Source organism: Macrobrachium rosenbergii, chromosome 13 (genome assembly GCF_040412425.1).
Source record: "Macrobrachium rosenbergii isolate ZJJX-2024 chromosome 13, ASM4041242v1, whole genome shotgun sequence".
NCBI classification, from domain to species: Eukaryota; Metazoa; Arthropoda; class Malacostraca; order Decapoda; family Palaemonidae; genus Macrobrachium; species Macrobrachium rosenbergii.
Genome location: NC_089753.1, coordinates 10,214,871 through 10,232,888, shown reverse-complemented (window position 1 = coordinate 10,232,888; position 18,018 = coordinate 10,214,871). Strand labels below are relative to the sequence as shown.

General features: G+C 36.3%; 1 protein-coding gene across 6 annotated transcripts in view; it reads right to left on the bottom strand.

Moving 5' to 3' along the window:
* Positions 1-18,018, bottom strand: part of AP-2alpha (adaptor protein complex 2, subunit alpha) — a 110,220-nt gene that overhangs the window by 75,611 nt on the left and 16,591 nt on the right. For 2 of the 6 annotated variants that reach the window (XM_067114182.1, XM_067114186.1), the window contains exon 1: positions 1,510-1,751. The exons of 1 other annotated variant lie outside the window; for it this stretch is intronic. The gene's annotated coding sequence lies outside the window, so the exon portion shown is untranslated. Of the gene's footprint in view, positions 1-1,238; positions 1,400-1,509; positions 1,796-18,018 lie in introns of those variants that run through there. 3 more of the 6 variants (XM_067114181.1, XM_067114185.1, XM_067114184.1) reach the window with 3 other exon arrangements.

The following is an 18,018-nucleotide window of genomic DNA, read 5'->3' as shown; positions in this document are numbered from 1 at the left end:
AGACACTTGGACAAAAAAATCCAATCAGGAGTTCCACTCCTGTGACAGTGTTAACATACAACGGAATAAACCAAGCAGGTAAGAACATTTGGTGGTTAATATTTGGTAACAGTAAAACTGCAACAGATCTGAGCAGGAGTGTTGTACTGCTCATGTTAAGGAGGCTAAAATCCAAACTTAACTCAACATCAAGTAATGGTTTGAGTAGCGTAACATTTCACCTAGCCTATTATATTGGCTCATAGGTATTTTTTGGCTCATAGGTATTTTTTGTATTTCATATGAAACACATGAAGCACCGATATTCAGGGAGTCCAGTGAATCTTAGTGAATTCTCTAAGTTTTATGCTTGCTTAACATGTATTTATACACCCTCATAAGCAAGAGCATAACTGTTTTAGATATAGGATAAATGCCCTTAAAAAATTGTGAAGGAATGGGAGGTAGATCTAAGTAATAGCTCCGTAGTGGTGATTTCCTTCTAACTTGACTTTTTCTACAGTTTTTTGGTTGCTGATTAAGGATTTACCTTCAGTTTTTGTCGCACAAATGTAATTAACCTGTAATTAACCCCTGAAGTCCAACCAACAAGGGGTTTCCATAAGTGATCTTCACAAGACAGAGCACAGGTACGTATGGAACGGTTATATCCCGTCCGACAAGTGCAATAACTTGTTAACGTATGGGTACTGGGCCCCAACCTGCCCGGGCCAGTATTAAACACGACGAAGGGACACTCCATTTGGCCAACAACAAACAAATGCACCTCCAGTATCAGAAGCCCTAAAAGTATAAAAAAACCTGTTTCCAAGATAAAAACAGGCACGGAGCTAATACTTAGAATTACCAAATGGGAGGTCAATCCTAAAGGACAGCCTTCTGCGGGTCAAAGTGTGTTGTTCCTCCCCTTGGAACAGCTGGATGCTTAGCTATATGGTTCCAGACCCCAATCAATGTTTTTAACCTTAGCCCCGTATTAGTGCATCTATGAATCAGAAGTGACCCCAATGTGAAACCATCTTTTAGGGTGCCTCTGGTGATGAATGCAATCTACACTGCCAATAATTCTGGTGTCGCGTCAGACAGGCTGGTTGACTTCTGATGTCGAAGTCTTGCCAAATTCTAACTGACAGACAGGATTTCATTTTTTTAAAATTAATTTTAGCCTTGACATCAACAGCCCTTCTCATTCAATATGATCCCCCACTGTGCATAAAATAGCAAATTAACAATATCACCTTAGCCACTAACTACCCGGTTCATTCAATGCTTCACTCGCAACACCATGTGAAGAAAAACACGTCAAAGGAGGCTAAACCAACTCCCGCAAGCCTTAAGCCTAGTGTAATCTGCAACTGACCACGAAGACCACAAGGACCCGACACAGAAATCTTGCAGTGCCATGCACAAAACGTAGCGTTTTATGATCCTGATGACACCCACGTGGTGTACAACTACGTTCTTCGCGAGATATTTCAATCTGAAACAACGATTCTTAGAAAAACTCACCGATCGCAGGCGGCCACAACTGTCAAAATCCTAAACAACCTCCAAGATTCTCAGTGTTTATTGACACTTTCTCTTCCTCTCACGAGATTCATAATTAAACGGTGGAGGGACAACATGTCATAACTTTCACTCACCCAAATCTATAACGAATTCGTAACTCTAGGAGCTACTAATAACGAAAAGGATGTACTAATTATCGGCGTTCAGTGACTGGTGGCCATTACACCTTTACCACCCACTTTATGACGACACCTTCTATCTGCAAACAAAACTTGTTCCCGGAGTCGTTTTCTATGGCACGTTCACAGCAGATACTCTCTTGTGAATGCTACTTCTCGGTTATGTGGACGACCCAGATACTCAGAAAGACTTCAAAATCATTGCATAAGTACTCATTTTAATCATATTATCGAGGAGTTAATATTTTCTACATTTATAAATGTGTTATCAAAGTAGGAGTAAATTTTCATTACCTATTATTACCAATTATACCATTACAAACGATACTCTACCGACACTTCACACTAGAATAAAATGGGCAGGATAATTAATTATTGTGTTAACTTTGCTGCAACACTAAAATTTCTTTAGAGGGAATGGAAATAAATCTGCATCTATTTCCGATTATTATAATGAAAACGCTCTTCACATAAGAGAACTTGCAGTTAAACAAATGCATAAGAGCAGATACGAAATTAATACATAATTACACACATAGTATGGTTAAATAAATTTATTTTGAAAATATTAACCAGAAATTTCAATAATATTTGCTACAAGGAACGCGACTAGCAGATACATCTTTTGCAGATATAATCTTCGCTGAAGTAGAGTCATCTAGCGGTACTAGTGGTTACCACATTTCTAATATTTATTTCTCTTTAGACCGATTTACCGGGTAATTTCTCAAAATAATGTAATTTAGAATAATTTTCATTCTTATTTTCAACCAACGAAAATACTCGTTACATTGAAGTTTACGTAACCCTAAATTTCAAATGTTTAATTAAAGGGAATCAATAAGAAGCAAAGAAAACGGGCACACCAAAGTGGGCGTATCTTTTAAAGATTAAATGACCAGCAAGGGAACTCATAGTAGTAGTAACGTAATGCCCAACAAAAAAAGAAAAAAAAAAGCGGAGTTGTTGGCACAAAAAATTAGTTGAGAGAGAGAGAGAGAGAGAGAGAGAGAGAGAGAGAGAGAGAGAGAGAGAGAGAGAGAGAATTGCTACTTTCTTCCACTTGAGTAAGTGGTATGAAATCAAAATCGACAATAGTCGAATGGCTTCTAGCCACTATTGTATATCAAACAGAGAATCGAAGTAAAATAAATTAGAACATGAAGTTACTTATTCGTTTCATTTTGGTATGAAAAATATTTAATAAAAAAAATGCCAAATCTAATTAATAGAAGATTCAACACACTGGGAAAAATGGCATTTTATATAGAGACTGAGCAAGAGTGAAGTGCTATTTTCTATAAATTACTCTGTTATTCTCCATTACATTCATACACTCTAATTACTACAAATACTTTAAATAATTTTTTAATAACTGTGCTGATAAAATGGAAAATGATAGACCCAATATGACTCCATATAGTCTAGTCCACCACTTCTGAAGCCTAGGCTGAGACGGAGTTCATCCTTCTCAGGCAAGAGTTTGAGTCCAACCTTACGATTCAGTGTTTGAAAGTTATGTCTGAGTAGACACCACATGTTCAAAATCTAGGTTCTAAATTTATACTACAATCAATCTCAACTACGGTAGTCATTGATATGTTTAAATTCAACCCGAGTAATAAAACAGATATGTGTAATTAATGTTCGAGGTATTCATTTTATTTGAGAGCTTATATCACCAGAGGGAAAAATTATAACTGTATACATTCTTCAGTCTCCACCCTGTTAACCAAAAGTCATTCGTAATGTAATTATTTATGTATTACTGCAGTGTGTAGATATATATTATATAAAATAATAGGCTGGATACTGAAGCCATTACTTTGAGTTGTAAGACTGCATAACAGACACTGGCAACTTAAGATTGTAGACGTTTCATTTAAAAATTATTTCAGCAATTTATAAAAAACGCGGAGGGGAAAAAAAGGACTGGAGTTTCCATGCGCCATTATCCTTTGCTGAATCCAAAGGTAATTTGTAATAATATCTTCCTATTACGAGTCATGGTTTGCTGCAATCTAGGGAACATACTGGAGATTGTAGGTTAATATTAAAAAAAAAAAAAAAAAAAAAAACTGGCAGAGTTGTTCTTGATACTGCTCAATACACGACAAATGCAGTAAAGAGAAAGGCACTTTCATAAATAAAAAGTCTTAACTCCCGAGCCATTTATGTGTTATGTTTAAATGACACCAGTAACAACTATAAACTGTGATAAAGGTAAAGTACTAGTGTGGCAATGTTTGCAACTCCATTTAACAGAGATAAAATGTTACAAATGAAAATTTTCCATAACTGTGTGTCCTGCCAGGTGTGTTCAGGTCTCATGAATCAACATTTACGTACTCTTACAGTACATGTGAATACAGCAGTATCGACCTGGCCTCATATTATTTGTCTCTCTCTCTCTCTCTCTCTCTCTCTCTCTCCAGCCATGAATGAAGGTTGGTTACTGTAAGAAGAATACATTACAACATTAAATATGTATATGAATGAAGTTTTCGATGGTTATAATCTTTTAGGATAAAAGTTAAAATGATAATACACAGGGGAAAAAATGAAAACAGAGGGAGGGAAGCAAAAAATAAATTAAAGTGACAAAAACAGTGATCATACACTACTGTTCACATTTTTTTTGGAACAGACTAAGAAAACCTGCAAGATTTTTGTATTAATCGCCTCTATGTGAAAAACGATAACGAAATTCAATAAGACGGTAAGGATTACGGGAAATTAAGGGAAGGAAATCGCGCTACAGGTACAAGCCTCAATGCCTCCAGCAAGGGATTTCAAACACAAGAGTAAGGAAGGCCATGGAAAAGAGGCTATGGCACAACACATTATGATGATAACAAAGGTTCTATGGTCCCCATCCGACATGAACTAACCTAGTTCCTAGTAGCGTTAAAGGTATTTACCACGCGAAACATAATTGAAAGGGGATATTTAATGCCTCTACTAACTTCTCAGAGTATGAAATAAGGCAGATAACTATGAACAGATTGACTGACTTAATATAGATGATATGAAGAGTATTTATTCATGTAATGAACTCAAGTTAGCACCTCGTTCCCCCTGATAGTTTTACATGTCGTTTTCATTGTGAAAACTTGAATTTAGATTCAAGTTTTCACAAGGAAACGTATAGAAAAATATTTTGGAATCAAGAAGTCGAGAATTCATTGCGTGTAAGGCGCTGTCCTGAAGTGGCTCTGCCTTACATAGCTCTAGTCGTATTAATACACATCACACTTTGCAAGGGTCAGTGTCAATACATTCAACATTAAACACCACAAGCTTCATTTCCTGAAAGATGTGTATCCGATAGGTATGCAATGTATACCACTCTCAAATAACATTTTCATAAAAATGATTGATTGACTGACTATAGAATTTAGACCAAAGGCCAAGCACCGGGACCCGTGAGGTCATTCAGCGCTGAATTGACTGTAAAAGGTTTGAAAAGTGTAACAGGAGAAAAACCTCGCAGTTGCGCTGTGCATCAGTCGTTAGGAGAGGGTGGAAAGTAAGATGGAAGAGAAAATACGAAAGGAGGTACAGTAAAAGGAATGAAAAGTGTTGCAGCTAGAGGCCGAAGGGACTCTGCAAAGAACCTTAAGTAATACCTACAGTACACCGCATGAGGTCCACTGATGGCACTAGCCCCCTACGGGGTTAATAAAAATGAAGGACTCACCAAAACCGCCTGAGAGGAGCATTTGCAAGTGGGTCATGAGCGGAAGGAATTTGCAAAGCATTTCCAAAGACTTTGTTGGAAAAGTTTCGTTTCCTTCATTTTAACTTTGGGCACAGACCACTCTTTCAGGTATGAGGCTGCCAGATGTTTCTTTAATAACTGTCGAACACGACACTTAGTAAGACTCAGGTTTACATTATTGATTAAAATATATATGCTATAGTTGAATCTGTGATAGAACAAGCAAGCACTGTTGAAGATCAGTGGTTTTTAAGTGAGCATAAAAAGCATTTTTTTATCCATTACACAGTAAATATAAGGTACTAAACCCGACAATAAATATACTGCCCATAAAAAAGGTACACTTCATAATAAATATATAGGTAAATAGAAAATATGTCTGACGGTGAACATTTCAGTACTAAAATCATGGCATTTGTTCATGCAATTAAAAAAAAGATACCAGCGCAAGCATTAATGATTTCAGACCCCCAAAGACTGAAAAGATCGAGATGCTTTGAACATGTGATGAGAATGAGAGAGGAGCAGAACAAAGACGAGTTGGAGGACCCAGGAAATCACGGAAAGGGGCATATGTCGGGTGTAGGTCTAAGTAAGGGCATTTAAAAGGGCACATACACACATACACTCATGCATGTGTGGTATTTTGTCATCATCATCGATATCACTGACTGTTTTGCGTATATTTTCCCTTCATGGGGCTGGAAATAAGTTTTCATTCCACTCTTCTGTCATGTGTTTGAGTGTATGTGACCTTTTAAATGCCCTTACTTAGATCGGATGAATATTCGGTAGACGGAAAGCGTTCTGGCTTTCCTGGTACCCATTGCCAATCAAATCAGACGTCTACGGTCTGTTACGACTTTCTAAGCGTTGAATTTTTAAAGATGTAGTAACTAGATAGGCGCCCATGCCCCGAACAATGGCCATACGAGATAACAAGCCAATGGCACGTGACATTCATCGGTGGTCACCCATTCAAGTACTGGCCAGATTCAGTGTTCCTTGAGGTTACTGATCACGAGCTCAGCGGGGCAGAGCAGCAGATAAATCGGTACTTGGCAGTGCTATTGTCCTCTCCCGCTATTTGGGTGTTTGATTTCGTTCATACGTTAATTTTGTTAATTCCTCAATTCTTTCTTGTTATAGGCATAGATCAGGTAGTTGTGAGAGAGAGAGAGAGAGAGAGAGAGAGAGAGAGAGAGAGAGAGAGAGAGAGAGAGAGAGAGAGAGAGAGAGAGAGAGAGTATCAAGCTCTTCAGTACGGAAACCACGCATCACCTCAGCAAGAAACCAGTCCCTTCCAACGAAATACGAACAGATTTCAAAAGCATGAACCCAGTCCGGTTGAACTTAGCTCCTCAAATGAACTGAGGCAGATAATTCAGTGGTTCCTTAACTGGTAAAGGGAGAGGTGACTGTTGGGGTAAGCGGCCTTTATCTCTTTATCTTTATTTATTTATATCTGCAGATAATAACGTCATGGAATAGCTCTAATCTTAGTTGACATTTTCCCGTTTATCTGGCATGGAGGAAAAGATCCTGTAAGCTCGCTGACTAAGCGAGTGAAAAAAAAGCGCAGAAAACAAAAGCGTTGGCCAACAACAGAAGTTCAGAGAGAGAACACGAGAACTCAACGATAAATCACTTGTAACGGTGACCAGCGTCTTGGGATCTCCCGTTGTGTTCCACGATGAGTCACCGGGAACGATTATTGATTAAGAAAATGCACGAATAACAAACGTTAACGTTGCCTGTGTCAGGAACGAAAGGTTTCGAGGTAACGACACCTTTCTTAACGTACTATAAGTTTAAAATTAATCCTATATGTTTACTTATCTATAATATTCTTACTATTAAACAATCTTCTAATCCATATTTTTGCTCATTTCACTTGTACATACATTTTGCCTTGCTCCATCTGAATGTGTGCACATTTCGAGTAATTTCTACCTTATAAAAGAATGTGCATCCACATATGTATTGTTTGGCGTAACAAAGACAGCCAGAGAGTAATGAACTTGACATTTAGACCTGGCATCGTCCAGCCAAAATAAATAGACTGAATAAAGGTACATTTCCCCGAGCTTCGGGACGATATGTAACGTCCCTTCAGTTGGTACTTGCCGTCACAGATACTTTCCTATATAACTGTCGTTTTTATAGTGCATCAGCTTTCATTCAGCCTTTTGTGCTGCGTTATCTTGGACGTGGAGTCCAATATTAGACAACTCTCGCGGGACCGACTTGCTTTTGAGCAGTCACGCCAGTATTGTTCTCTACGCCTTGAAAAGGGCAGCGGAAATATTATGACGTAATGTTAGAAAAAAGAAAAGGAAAAGGTTAGCAAGAAAAAAAAAGACATGAGAGAGCGAAAGGGTTATAAAAAAGAAAAGAGAATAAAAAGGTTTTATAAAGATACAATAAATGATGGAAAGATTATAAAGAGAATGTTAGAATAAAACAATGGGACAACATCTTTGTCAAGGACATACAATACAAGACAATGACAAAATTCTCAAGAAAATAAATAAAAAAAGCAATGGAAAAATAAAATGTAAATACAATAAAGTACTATTTACAGTTCTATGTCGGCTTCCAAAATCCATTCGGTCTTATCCAGGAATATTCCAGAATAACTCCATGCAGTTTTCGTTTCTCATTGTAACCCACAGCCGTTGAAGTCTGTTGCGTATTATAGACATCGATTGACGCCCTGAGATTAAAGGGAAGCTATCGGGAAAGAAAGACATAAAGAGATCGTCCGACAGGAATGGACACAGAGGCCGACAGGAGCAAGGTCTAGAGGAACAGCTGAATGCAGGATGGAGTTTGACCTTGAAGGATACCAGTGAAGGAAGGAATGTTGTATGAGCGAGGAAAAACGAGACGTAGGAAGAGAATTCCAAAGCTTCGCAGGAGATGGAAAGAAACTGGCGACAAATCGTGAAATCAGTAGAATACTGACTTCAACAGGAAGATAATCTGTCTCATTCCCTTTATTAAGAGTTAGATAGATAGACACACAGAAGACAGATAAACCGATATACCATCGAAATGTTAAAAACGATTTATTTCCAGCTTTGACGTTCGATAACCCCAATTCAACCCGTAATGCTGATCATCACAGCGTATCCTCAAAAGCTACGTCTGTCTACAAAATTACTCCCGACAAAAATACGCCGCTGCTTCAAACAGCGACTGAAAGCAGGATTGCTGAAATGTTGTTGTTATCATCAATATCACGAGATGAAAAAAAAATCGCGGACATAAAAGCCTCAGCGATTGTAATCTAATTACCTGTCACCTTAAAATAAAATTCTGAATACATGCTCCAGCAAATACGCAAAGGTTGGCAGGTCTGCTTTAAGGTACAGCCTGCATTGGTGTAAATGACGTACTATGAGGAAAAGTATGCTATTTGTGCGGATATTCATTTGCTTGTTTATTTTTGACGATGCCGTGAATTTCTACACTTATGCAGGTCCCAAGCCCCGACGAACGAGGGGTCTGATGGAAAAGTTAACGCTCCTGCCTCGTAAAATACCAGGCATTACTGAAAATAGCTACAGAGCTTACCAGATTGGTCACAGAGGCAATGAGTTCAAATGAGGCCCGAATGGAAACAGAGTAAGAAAATATAGAAAGTTTATCTTCATTTTTATTTGTTATTCTATTGTTTTGATCTATTTCTGTGAAAGGCTTAGAGGAGCCATACAACGGATACTCAGCTTCTTGTTATTAGGGAAACGAACTGTGACTCTACGGTAGTAGAGCCACTGTAGTTTCAAAATCAGCAGATATTACACACACACACTATATATATATATATATATATATATATATATATATATATATATATATATATATATATATATATATATATATATATATATATATATATATATATATGTATATATGTGTGTGTGTGTACACACACACACATATACATATATCTATATATATACACATATATATATGAAACGAAAATAACTAAAATAATAACGCCCACATTAAGATGGTATATCAGAGGACAGCTTATGTAAAACAGACATTCCAAACCACACTTCACTGGGACTTGGGTTACATCCATATCATGTACCCCATACTATCCCAGCGGGTGTGTAGGTGAGCAGAGGGGTTTTATCGGTAACGTGAAGAGAGAGAGAGAGAAGAGAGAGAGAGAGAGAGAGAGAGAGAGAGAGAGAGAGAGAGAGAGAGAGTATAAAAAACAGCGGAAAGCAACTGATAAAAGCGACAATAAAAAATAAACTTAAAAATTGTAAGGTGGGGTATGAAACGTGGTTTCAGGCTCTGCAGTTTGGGTACAACAATTTTGATGCGCCTGAAAGGAAATATGAAAATGGTTTTATCGGTAACGGATGTATGTATCATAATAGAGAGAGAGAGAGAGAGAGAGAGAGAGAGAGAGAGAGAGAGAGAGAGAGAGAGAGAGAGAGAGAGAGAGAGAGAGAGAGAGAGAGAGAGAGAGAGAGAGAGAGAGAGAGAGAGAGATTATAAAAAATTCATTGTTGTCAGTAAGAGAAAATCGTTGCTTTGAGAGAGAGAGAGAGAGAGAGAGAGAGAGAGAGAGAGAGAGAGAGAGAGAGAGAGAGAGAGAGAGAGAGAGAGAATTATAAAAAAATTCACTGTTGTCAGTAAGAGAAAATCGTTGTTGAGAGAGAGAGAGAGAGAGAGAGAGAGAGAGAGAGATAAAAAATTTTGAGAGAGAGAGAGAGAGAGAGAGAGAGAGAGAGAGAGAGAGAGAGAGAGAGAGAAAAATAAAAATTCATTGATGTCAGCAGTTTATCATATCAAAATGGATATAATTCGGCTTGCAACAAAAGCTCCAAACAACAAGTGCTTTTGTATCCATGTCAATCAATTCATGAAAAACATCTTATGAGAGGTAATAAAAAAATGACACAGTACAGAGTCCAACTAACGGCTCTGCAGCAGAACATAGCCAAAGCTAAAACCTTTCATATCTCTTTCAGCTACTTGCCCACGCTGACGTCAGTGCCTAGTTTTTGGCAGTGGACCCAGACCCAGCTTTTAAACCACAGCCACGCTTGCGAAAGATAACAGCGGTCTTTTTAGTCCTTTCATACAATATGCAGGGCATGCCGTGAGCGCAATTTCAACCCCACAACCATAGCGGCACTGCTGTTATTCAAGAGAAAAGTACAGCACGTGATGCTGTTACAGATCACAGCAGCAACCGAGGTGTAGGATTTATGTCACCTGACCAAACTTCGGCCGACCTTGATGTATATTTAGTCGAGGTTTCGGGCAACTTTGAAATTTTCGATTTTCAAAATCTAAAGTTTCCTAGCAAATTAGAAATGTTCTGACACCTTTCAAATGTTTGAGTTCCAAGAAAATTTTAGAATGTTCGAGTTTCCGAACATCTTCGACATGTTTGAGATTTTGGTCAACTTCAGAATGTTTAAGTTTTTTTTTTTTTTCGGACGACTTTAAAATGTGTTCGAGTTTCCAGATATTCTGAGGCGTTTGAGCCTTCAGATAACTTTGATATGTTCGAGTTTTCGGTACCTTTTAAAAAGGTCGAGTTTTCTGACAACTTCGTAATTTTCGCGTTTTTCAACAACTCTGAGCTGTTCGAGTTTTTGGACAACTTAGAAATGTTCCGGTTTTTGGTCAAAATAAAAATTTTCGATTTTTTGTTTACGGGTGTACGTGTATGTACTCCCCTCTTGTAGTACGTGAAAAACACTTACTACTGCAGTTGGGAAATAAAACAAAACAAACACAATATTAAAAAATATGCAGAAATATTCTATATGGTGTTACATTTGACTCAGTAAAAAATTCAGATTTAATTGTACCTTTATGTGTGTGTGTGTGTGTGTGTGTGTGTGTGTTTGTGTTTGTGTGTGTGTGAGAGAGAGAGAGAGAGAGAGAGAGAGAGAGAGAGAGAGAGAGAGAGAGATGTACGTAATTGGAGAAAGAAGCAATAAAAAAATGGAGATCAGAATAATGAATGCAAAAGTCCAGAGAAGCATTAAACTGGGGCGTACAATACTGTTAACAATAGCGGCAACACATGGCTGGGTTGCAGTCATGCATTCATTGCAACAATCTCTCTTTCTCTCTCTCTCTCTCTCTCCGTCTCGACTGTAATAATTTCATATTGTCTTAGTTCTCAGTATCATGAAATACTCCCTAATTCTAATTGTTTTCTTTTGAAAACAATTTGATGGAAAGAGAAACCCACAAGATTCCTGTGTATAACTTGTTTACTTGTAAAATTTATATATTACTTTTAAACTCGAGTACTTTCAGGTCCTAACTGTGACCCTTTTTCAAGAGATGAGGTAGTCAGGCTGGTTCAAGGCCCAGCAATCTTCTGGAACTTCTTCTCCCTGTGCTGTCATTTATATGATGGCTGTCCTGGTTTCCATTCTCTTGAGAGTTGTTAATCTCCTCCTGTCGGTCTGATATCCTGATCTGATGGTCAGTGGTATTAACCCTTGTGGTACGTGAGTAGTCACCATCGGTCTGTTGGGCAGGAGACCTAACCTCCAGGTCAGAAGGGTCGATCTTAGCTTCTTTTAATATTAAAGATCGGCTTATGGGATCTTCTGAGGTAAATCCTTTGTTTCCTTCTATCACTTTAATCAGCACTTCGTTGGGTGAGTCGGTAGAGCTGCGGACTGGCAATCGCTGGGCCGGAGTTCGATTCCCCGGCCGGCTGATGAAGAGTTAGTGGAATTTATTTCTGGTGACAGAAATTCATTTCTCGCTATAATGTGGTTCGGATTCCACAATAAGCTGTAGGTCCCGTTGCTAAGTAACCAATTGGTTCTTAGCCACGTAAAATAAGTCTAATCCTTCGGGCCAGCCCTAGGAGAGCTGTTAATCAGCTCAGTGGTCTGGTAAAACTAAGGTATACTTATTTTTTATCACTTTAATCTGTCTGATGAGTGCCCCTTCCACTACCCTCCTATGACTGATGTTATTGCTTTTGTATTTAAGCCTACTGTTTTTAAAATCCATCCTATGGTCTTTTTCCCAACAATGCCTAGCTATAGCACTCCCCTGTGAGTTGAGCTGTTTCTTCTTTAATAAAGTTATCTATATTCGTATTTATCTCTCTCACTCCCCAGTGGCTTATACAGACTTCGAAACACCCGGGCTTGCTTGATTACTCCCTGTAATTTTGATAGCATCTTCCCAGTTGAATCTTTCAAACAAAACAGTATTATTAAATAAACTTTTACATAAAACATTGCAACAAAATAAACATCCATACACACGTAAAATATAAACTAAATAAACACAAAACAAAATCCAAATAATCTTCCATCTCAATTTAAAAACCAAACAAGTTTTTACGCATATAAATAAAATCAAATGACTTCTACACAAAACACACACAAGAAAAACAAATAAAATTCTGCACATCAGACTAAAACCAAATAATCTTCACAAAAAAAGATTAAAACCAATAAAAAATACTAAGACCAATAAAAAAAGACTAAAACCAATAAAGTTCCACACTCGACACTAAAACCAAATAAACTTCCACACTAAAGACTAATACTAAGTAAACTGCGATACATAACGTTAAAACCAATTAAAAATCACACAAACCCAAAAACTTAATAAACTTGCATGCAAATTACAAAAAACCAAATAAGTGTCCACACACAAGACTAAAACCAAACAAAATTCCATATAAAACACAAAAACCACACAAATGTTCGCATAAAATATTAAAAAACCAAAATATAGTACTTAAAACGGATGAGCTTCTACAAAAACACTAATACCAAATAAAGCACACACAAAAAACATTAAAATTACACTTAAAACAAAAAACCATAAGCTCCCACACACACTATAAAAACCAAATCTACTTCAACACCAAAAACTAAAGCCAAATGAACCACCACATAAACTATAAAAAGCCAAACATCCTTCCACCCATTGCATAAAATTGAATAATCTCTCGCACATGCTTCTAAAACCTACTGAACATTTATGCTAAACACTGCAACTAAATGAACTGCCACGAAAAATCCAAATAAATTCCACACAAAACACGTAAACCAAATAAAAGCACATATACCACTAAAACCAAATGAAATTTCATACAAAACCTACAAAAGATAAAAGCAAAATATAAAAACAAATCAGCTTTCACCAATATCAATAAGTCCAAATAAGATTTCACACAAAACATAAATAACTAAAAAATTTCCACACAGGACATTTAATCCAAACAGACTTCCGCACAAAACCCACGCACCAAAGAAATGTCTGTACTTACTAAATAAACCAAAACAATTCAAATAAACTTCCACTGATGATCCTACAACCAAGTAAACTTCCACACAAAAAAAAATTTCCATTCATAGTCCTACAACCAAGTAAAATTCCACACAAAACAGAACAAACTTCTATTTATAACCCTACAACCAAGTAAACTTCCACACAAAAAAATTCCATTCATAGCCCTACAACCAAGTAAAATTCCACACAAAACAGAAAATTTCCATTCATAACCCTACAACCAAGCAAACTCCCACACAAAACACACAAACTTCCCTTCATAACCCTACAAACAAGTAAAATTCCACACAAAACAAAAATTTCCATTCATAACCTACAACCAAAAATAAACAAAACAAAAACTTCCATTTATAACACAAAAAAAATTCCATTCATATTTATAACCCTACAACCAAGTAAAATTCCACACAAAACAGAAAATTTCCATTTATAACCCTACAACCAAGCAAACTCCCACACAAAACAGACAAACTTCCCTTCATAACCCTACAAACAAGTAAACTTCCACACAAAACAAAAAAATTCCATTCATAAACTACAACCAAGTAAACTTCCACACAAAAAAATTCCATTCATAGCTCTACAACCAAGTGAAATTCCACACAAAACAGAAAATTTCCATTTATAACCCTACAACCAAGCAAACTCCCACACAAAACAGACAAACTTCCCTTCATAACCCTACAAACAAGTAAACTCCCACAAAACAAAACACACAAACTTCCCACAAAACAGAAAAACTTCATAAACCCTACAAACAAGTAAACTTCCACACAAAACAAAAAAATTCCATTCATAACCTACAACCAAGTAAACTTCCACACAAAAAATTCCATTCATAGCCCTACAACCAAGTAAAATTCCACACAAAACAGAAAAAACTTCCATTTATAACCCTACAACCAAGTAAAATTCCACACAAAACAGAAAAACTTCCATTTATAACCCTACAACCAAGTAAAATTCCACACAAAACAGAAAAAACTTCCATTTATAACCCTACAACCAAGTAAAATTCCACACAAAATTTCCATTCAAAAGCTTCCATTTATAACCAAGTGAAATTCCACAAAAAACAGAAAATTTCCATTTATAACCCTACAACCAAGCAAACTCCCACACAAAAATTCAGACAAACTTCCCTTCATAACCCACACAAAACAAAAAAACTAAACTTAAAACACAAACGTCAAAAAAAACTTCCATTCATAACCCTACAAACAAGTAAACTTCCACACAAAACAGAAAAAAATTATATAACCCTACAACCAAGTAAACTTCCACACAAAACAGAAAACCTTCCATTTATAATCCTATAGCCAAGTAAACTTCCACACAAGACAGAAAAAACTTCAATTTATAACCCTACAACCAAATAAACTTCCACACAAAACATGAAAAAACATTTATATAAGAAAAAAATCATATAACCTACAACCAAGTAAACTTCCACACAAAACAGAAAAAACTTCAATTATATAACCCTACAACCAAGTAACCTTCCACACAAAACAGGAAAAATTATATAACCTACAACCAAGTAAACTTCCACACAAAACAGAAAAATTATATAACCCTACAACCAAGTAAACTTCCACACAAAACACTAACAACAAACGAACCTACACACAAAAATCTTTACATGCAATACCTATTTCACAAAATCACACATTAACCGGTGTTTGTTTCATTACCATTATTAACCGGAATAATTTCAGTCAAGAACCAAACTTATAACTAAGTTATTTCGTTTAAAGTATAGAACGAGGAATATACTTTTAAAAAACACAGAAAAAATAAATAAATACATGCATATATATAATATGTATATATATATATATATATATATATATATATATATATATATATATATATATATATATATATATATATATATATATATATAAAACTGCTTGAAAGGCACTGTGAAAAACTGTATGAATTCCCATTCATCGTCACCAAATTTTAAAAATTATTCATAACGTGAGAATATTCATGCAGAATAAGGCAAACAGACTACTGAATGCTCATACTTAAAGAAAATACAGACTAAAGTCCAGAGAAATATAGGAACGGAATCAGTAAACAGTGGACTCAAAAACAATCATAAGCGTAAATATAGACTTTCGTTTACTTTAAAAAAAAACTGTACAAAAGCAAATCCTTCATTCACATTTGCCTCCCTGGAATTACTACAACAACTTCTTCTTCTTCTTCAGCTTCATTGCTCTTCGGCGTACCCTGATTCTATAAGTGACAGTACTCTAATGATGTTTAATAGGACAAAGGGTTGCCAGTTTGGGTCGGTTTGCGGGATAGGGGACTGCGGAAGAGTGGAATGCATTACGTTGATTGACTCTCTCTCTCTCTCTCTCTCTCTCTGTTAACAATTTTACTTACATTCTGGCGTTACACTTACTAAGTAGGGCTGACGATGATGCAAAAATATATGTATATGAAAAGTGTGTGATTTACGTAAATAAAAAAAAGTCTTATAGAAACGGGATGGCTATTGTTCCAAATAGAGAAGTCCTGCTGTTCAGAGAGAGAGAGAGAGAGAGAGAGAGAGAGAGAGAGAGAGAGAGAGAGAGAGAGAGAGAGAGAGAGAGAGAGAGGCCTGAGGTCTTTTTTAATCTGACTCGACATGCCGAAGATAAATCTTGTTATTTACACAACCTGGGTATTGATTTTATCTTAAGCCACCCCAGTTCCAACAACATTTTTTTTTATTTAAAAAAAAACAAACATATGAATATAAACTAATATTCAACATGTGTATAATATTCAATATGTGTAAGTGTGTTTTTCTCTCTCTTTTTCCGCGCATGCAGCGATATCAAAGGGATATAATTAGCTGTCGCTCTTCAATACACCTGTGCAACTGAAATAGCCTTTGTCCATACCTGTGGAGCTTAGAGGCTATTGTTTGGCAGGATCATGGATATTTGATGTGGTTGTGACTAGACAGAGAGAGAGAGAGAGAGAGAGAGAGAGAGAGAGAGAGAGAGAGAGAGAGAGAGAGAGAGAGAGAGAGAGAGTTATGCACATCAGTTATTTATCTAATTATAAACTTGACGACACATATTTTACAATATTAATATTGTTCTGTAAAAATGAAAAATCGTTCTTGTTCATATTTATACTAATATTCTTCCTCCTCCTCTTACTACTACTACTACTACTACTACTACTACTAATGCCAAAACTACTACTATAATTCTGCGACACTGAAAATGTTAGTAGAAATACCAAGTCAGAGGCGTCTCCAATGATCTTTAAACCTGTTGCGATTCACTATCCAACTTTAGAAAGCCGTCCTTGAGCACTTAGCCTATATGACTTTTAAAGGATCTGGATCCTCCCCATTGGTACTTACAAAGGATCTGGATCCTTTCTCTTTGAGACCTTTGACACACCTTGATTCCTTTCAACAGAAATCCTAAAGGATCCTCCTATCAGAGATTTTAAAGGATCTTGATCCTTTCTATTGGGACTTCGAAGGGATTTTGATTCACTTTATTGGGTCTTTTAGAAGATTTTGATTACCTGCGATGAAACTTTTACGAGATGCTTCTTTCTTTTCCTACTTATTCTTGGATCTTCATCACACCTGCCGGCGCTCTCTAAGGATCTTTATTCATTCTGTTAACATTTTTAAAGGCTTGTAACTCCTTCTGTCGAACATTTAAAGTATTTAAAGTATCTTCAGTCTTTCTGTCGCGGTCTTTAATGGACCTTTACTCTTTCCACTGGGACTTTGATGAGCTCGCATTTCATGTTACTGATATTTTCGAAGAACTCTGGTTAATTCTCTCTGGACTTTCACGAGGTCTGCATTCCTGTTATTTCGGACTTTAAAAATACAGATTCGCTGTAACAGAACTCTTTAACAATAAGACAGCCAACACACACAGACATATACATATATTTACGTATACACTGTGTATATATATATTTGTATATATATACAGTATATATATATAATATATATAAATACAAATATAAATATATATATATATATATATATATATATATATATATATATATATATATATATATATATATATATATATATATATATATATACGTGTATGTGTTTGTGTATATAGAAAGATAGATTGATAGAGAGCATTTTATTTATTTATTTTTTTTGTTTAACTTTTTTGCAAAAGGTAAAACGTGACAGATGCGTGGAATGAGGTGATAAAATCTCTCCACCTATTGTGAAGGTTCCCAGACAATCTCACAATCCCACTACAATCAGACGGCAGATCTCAGTATCTGTGTGCC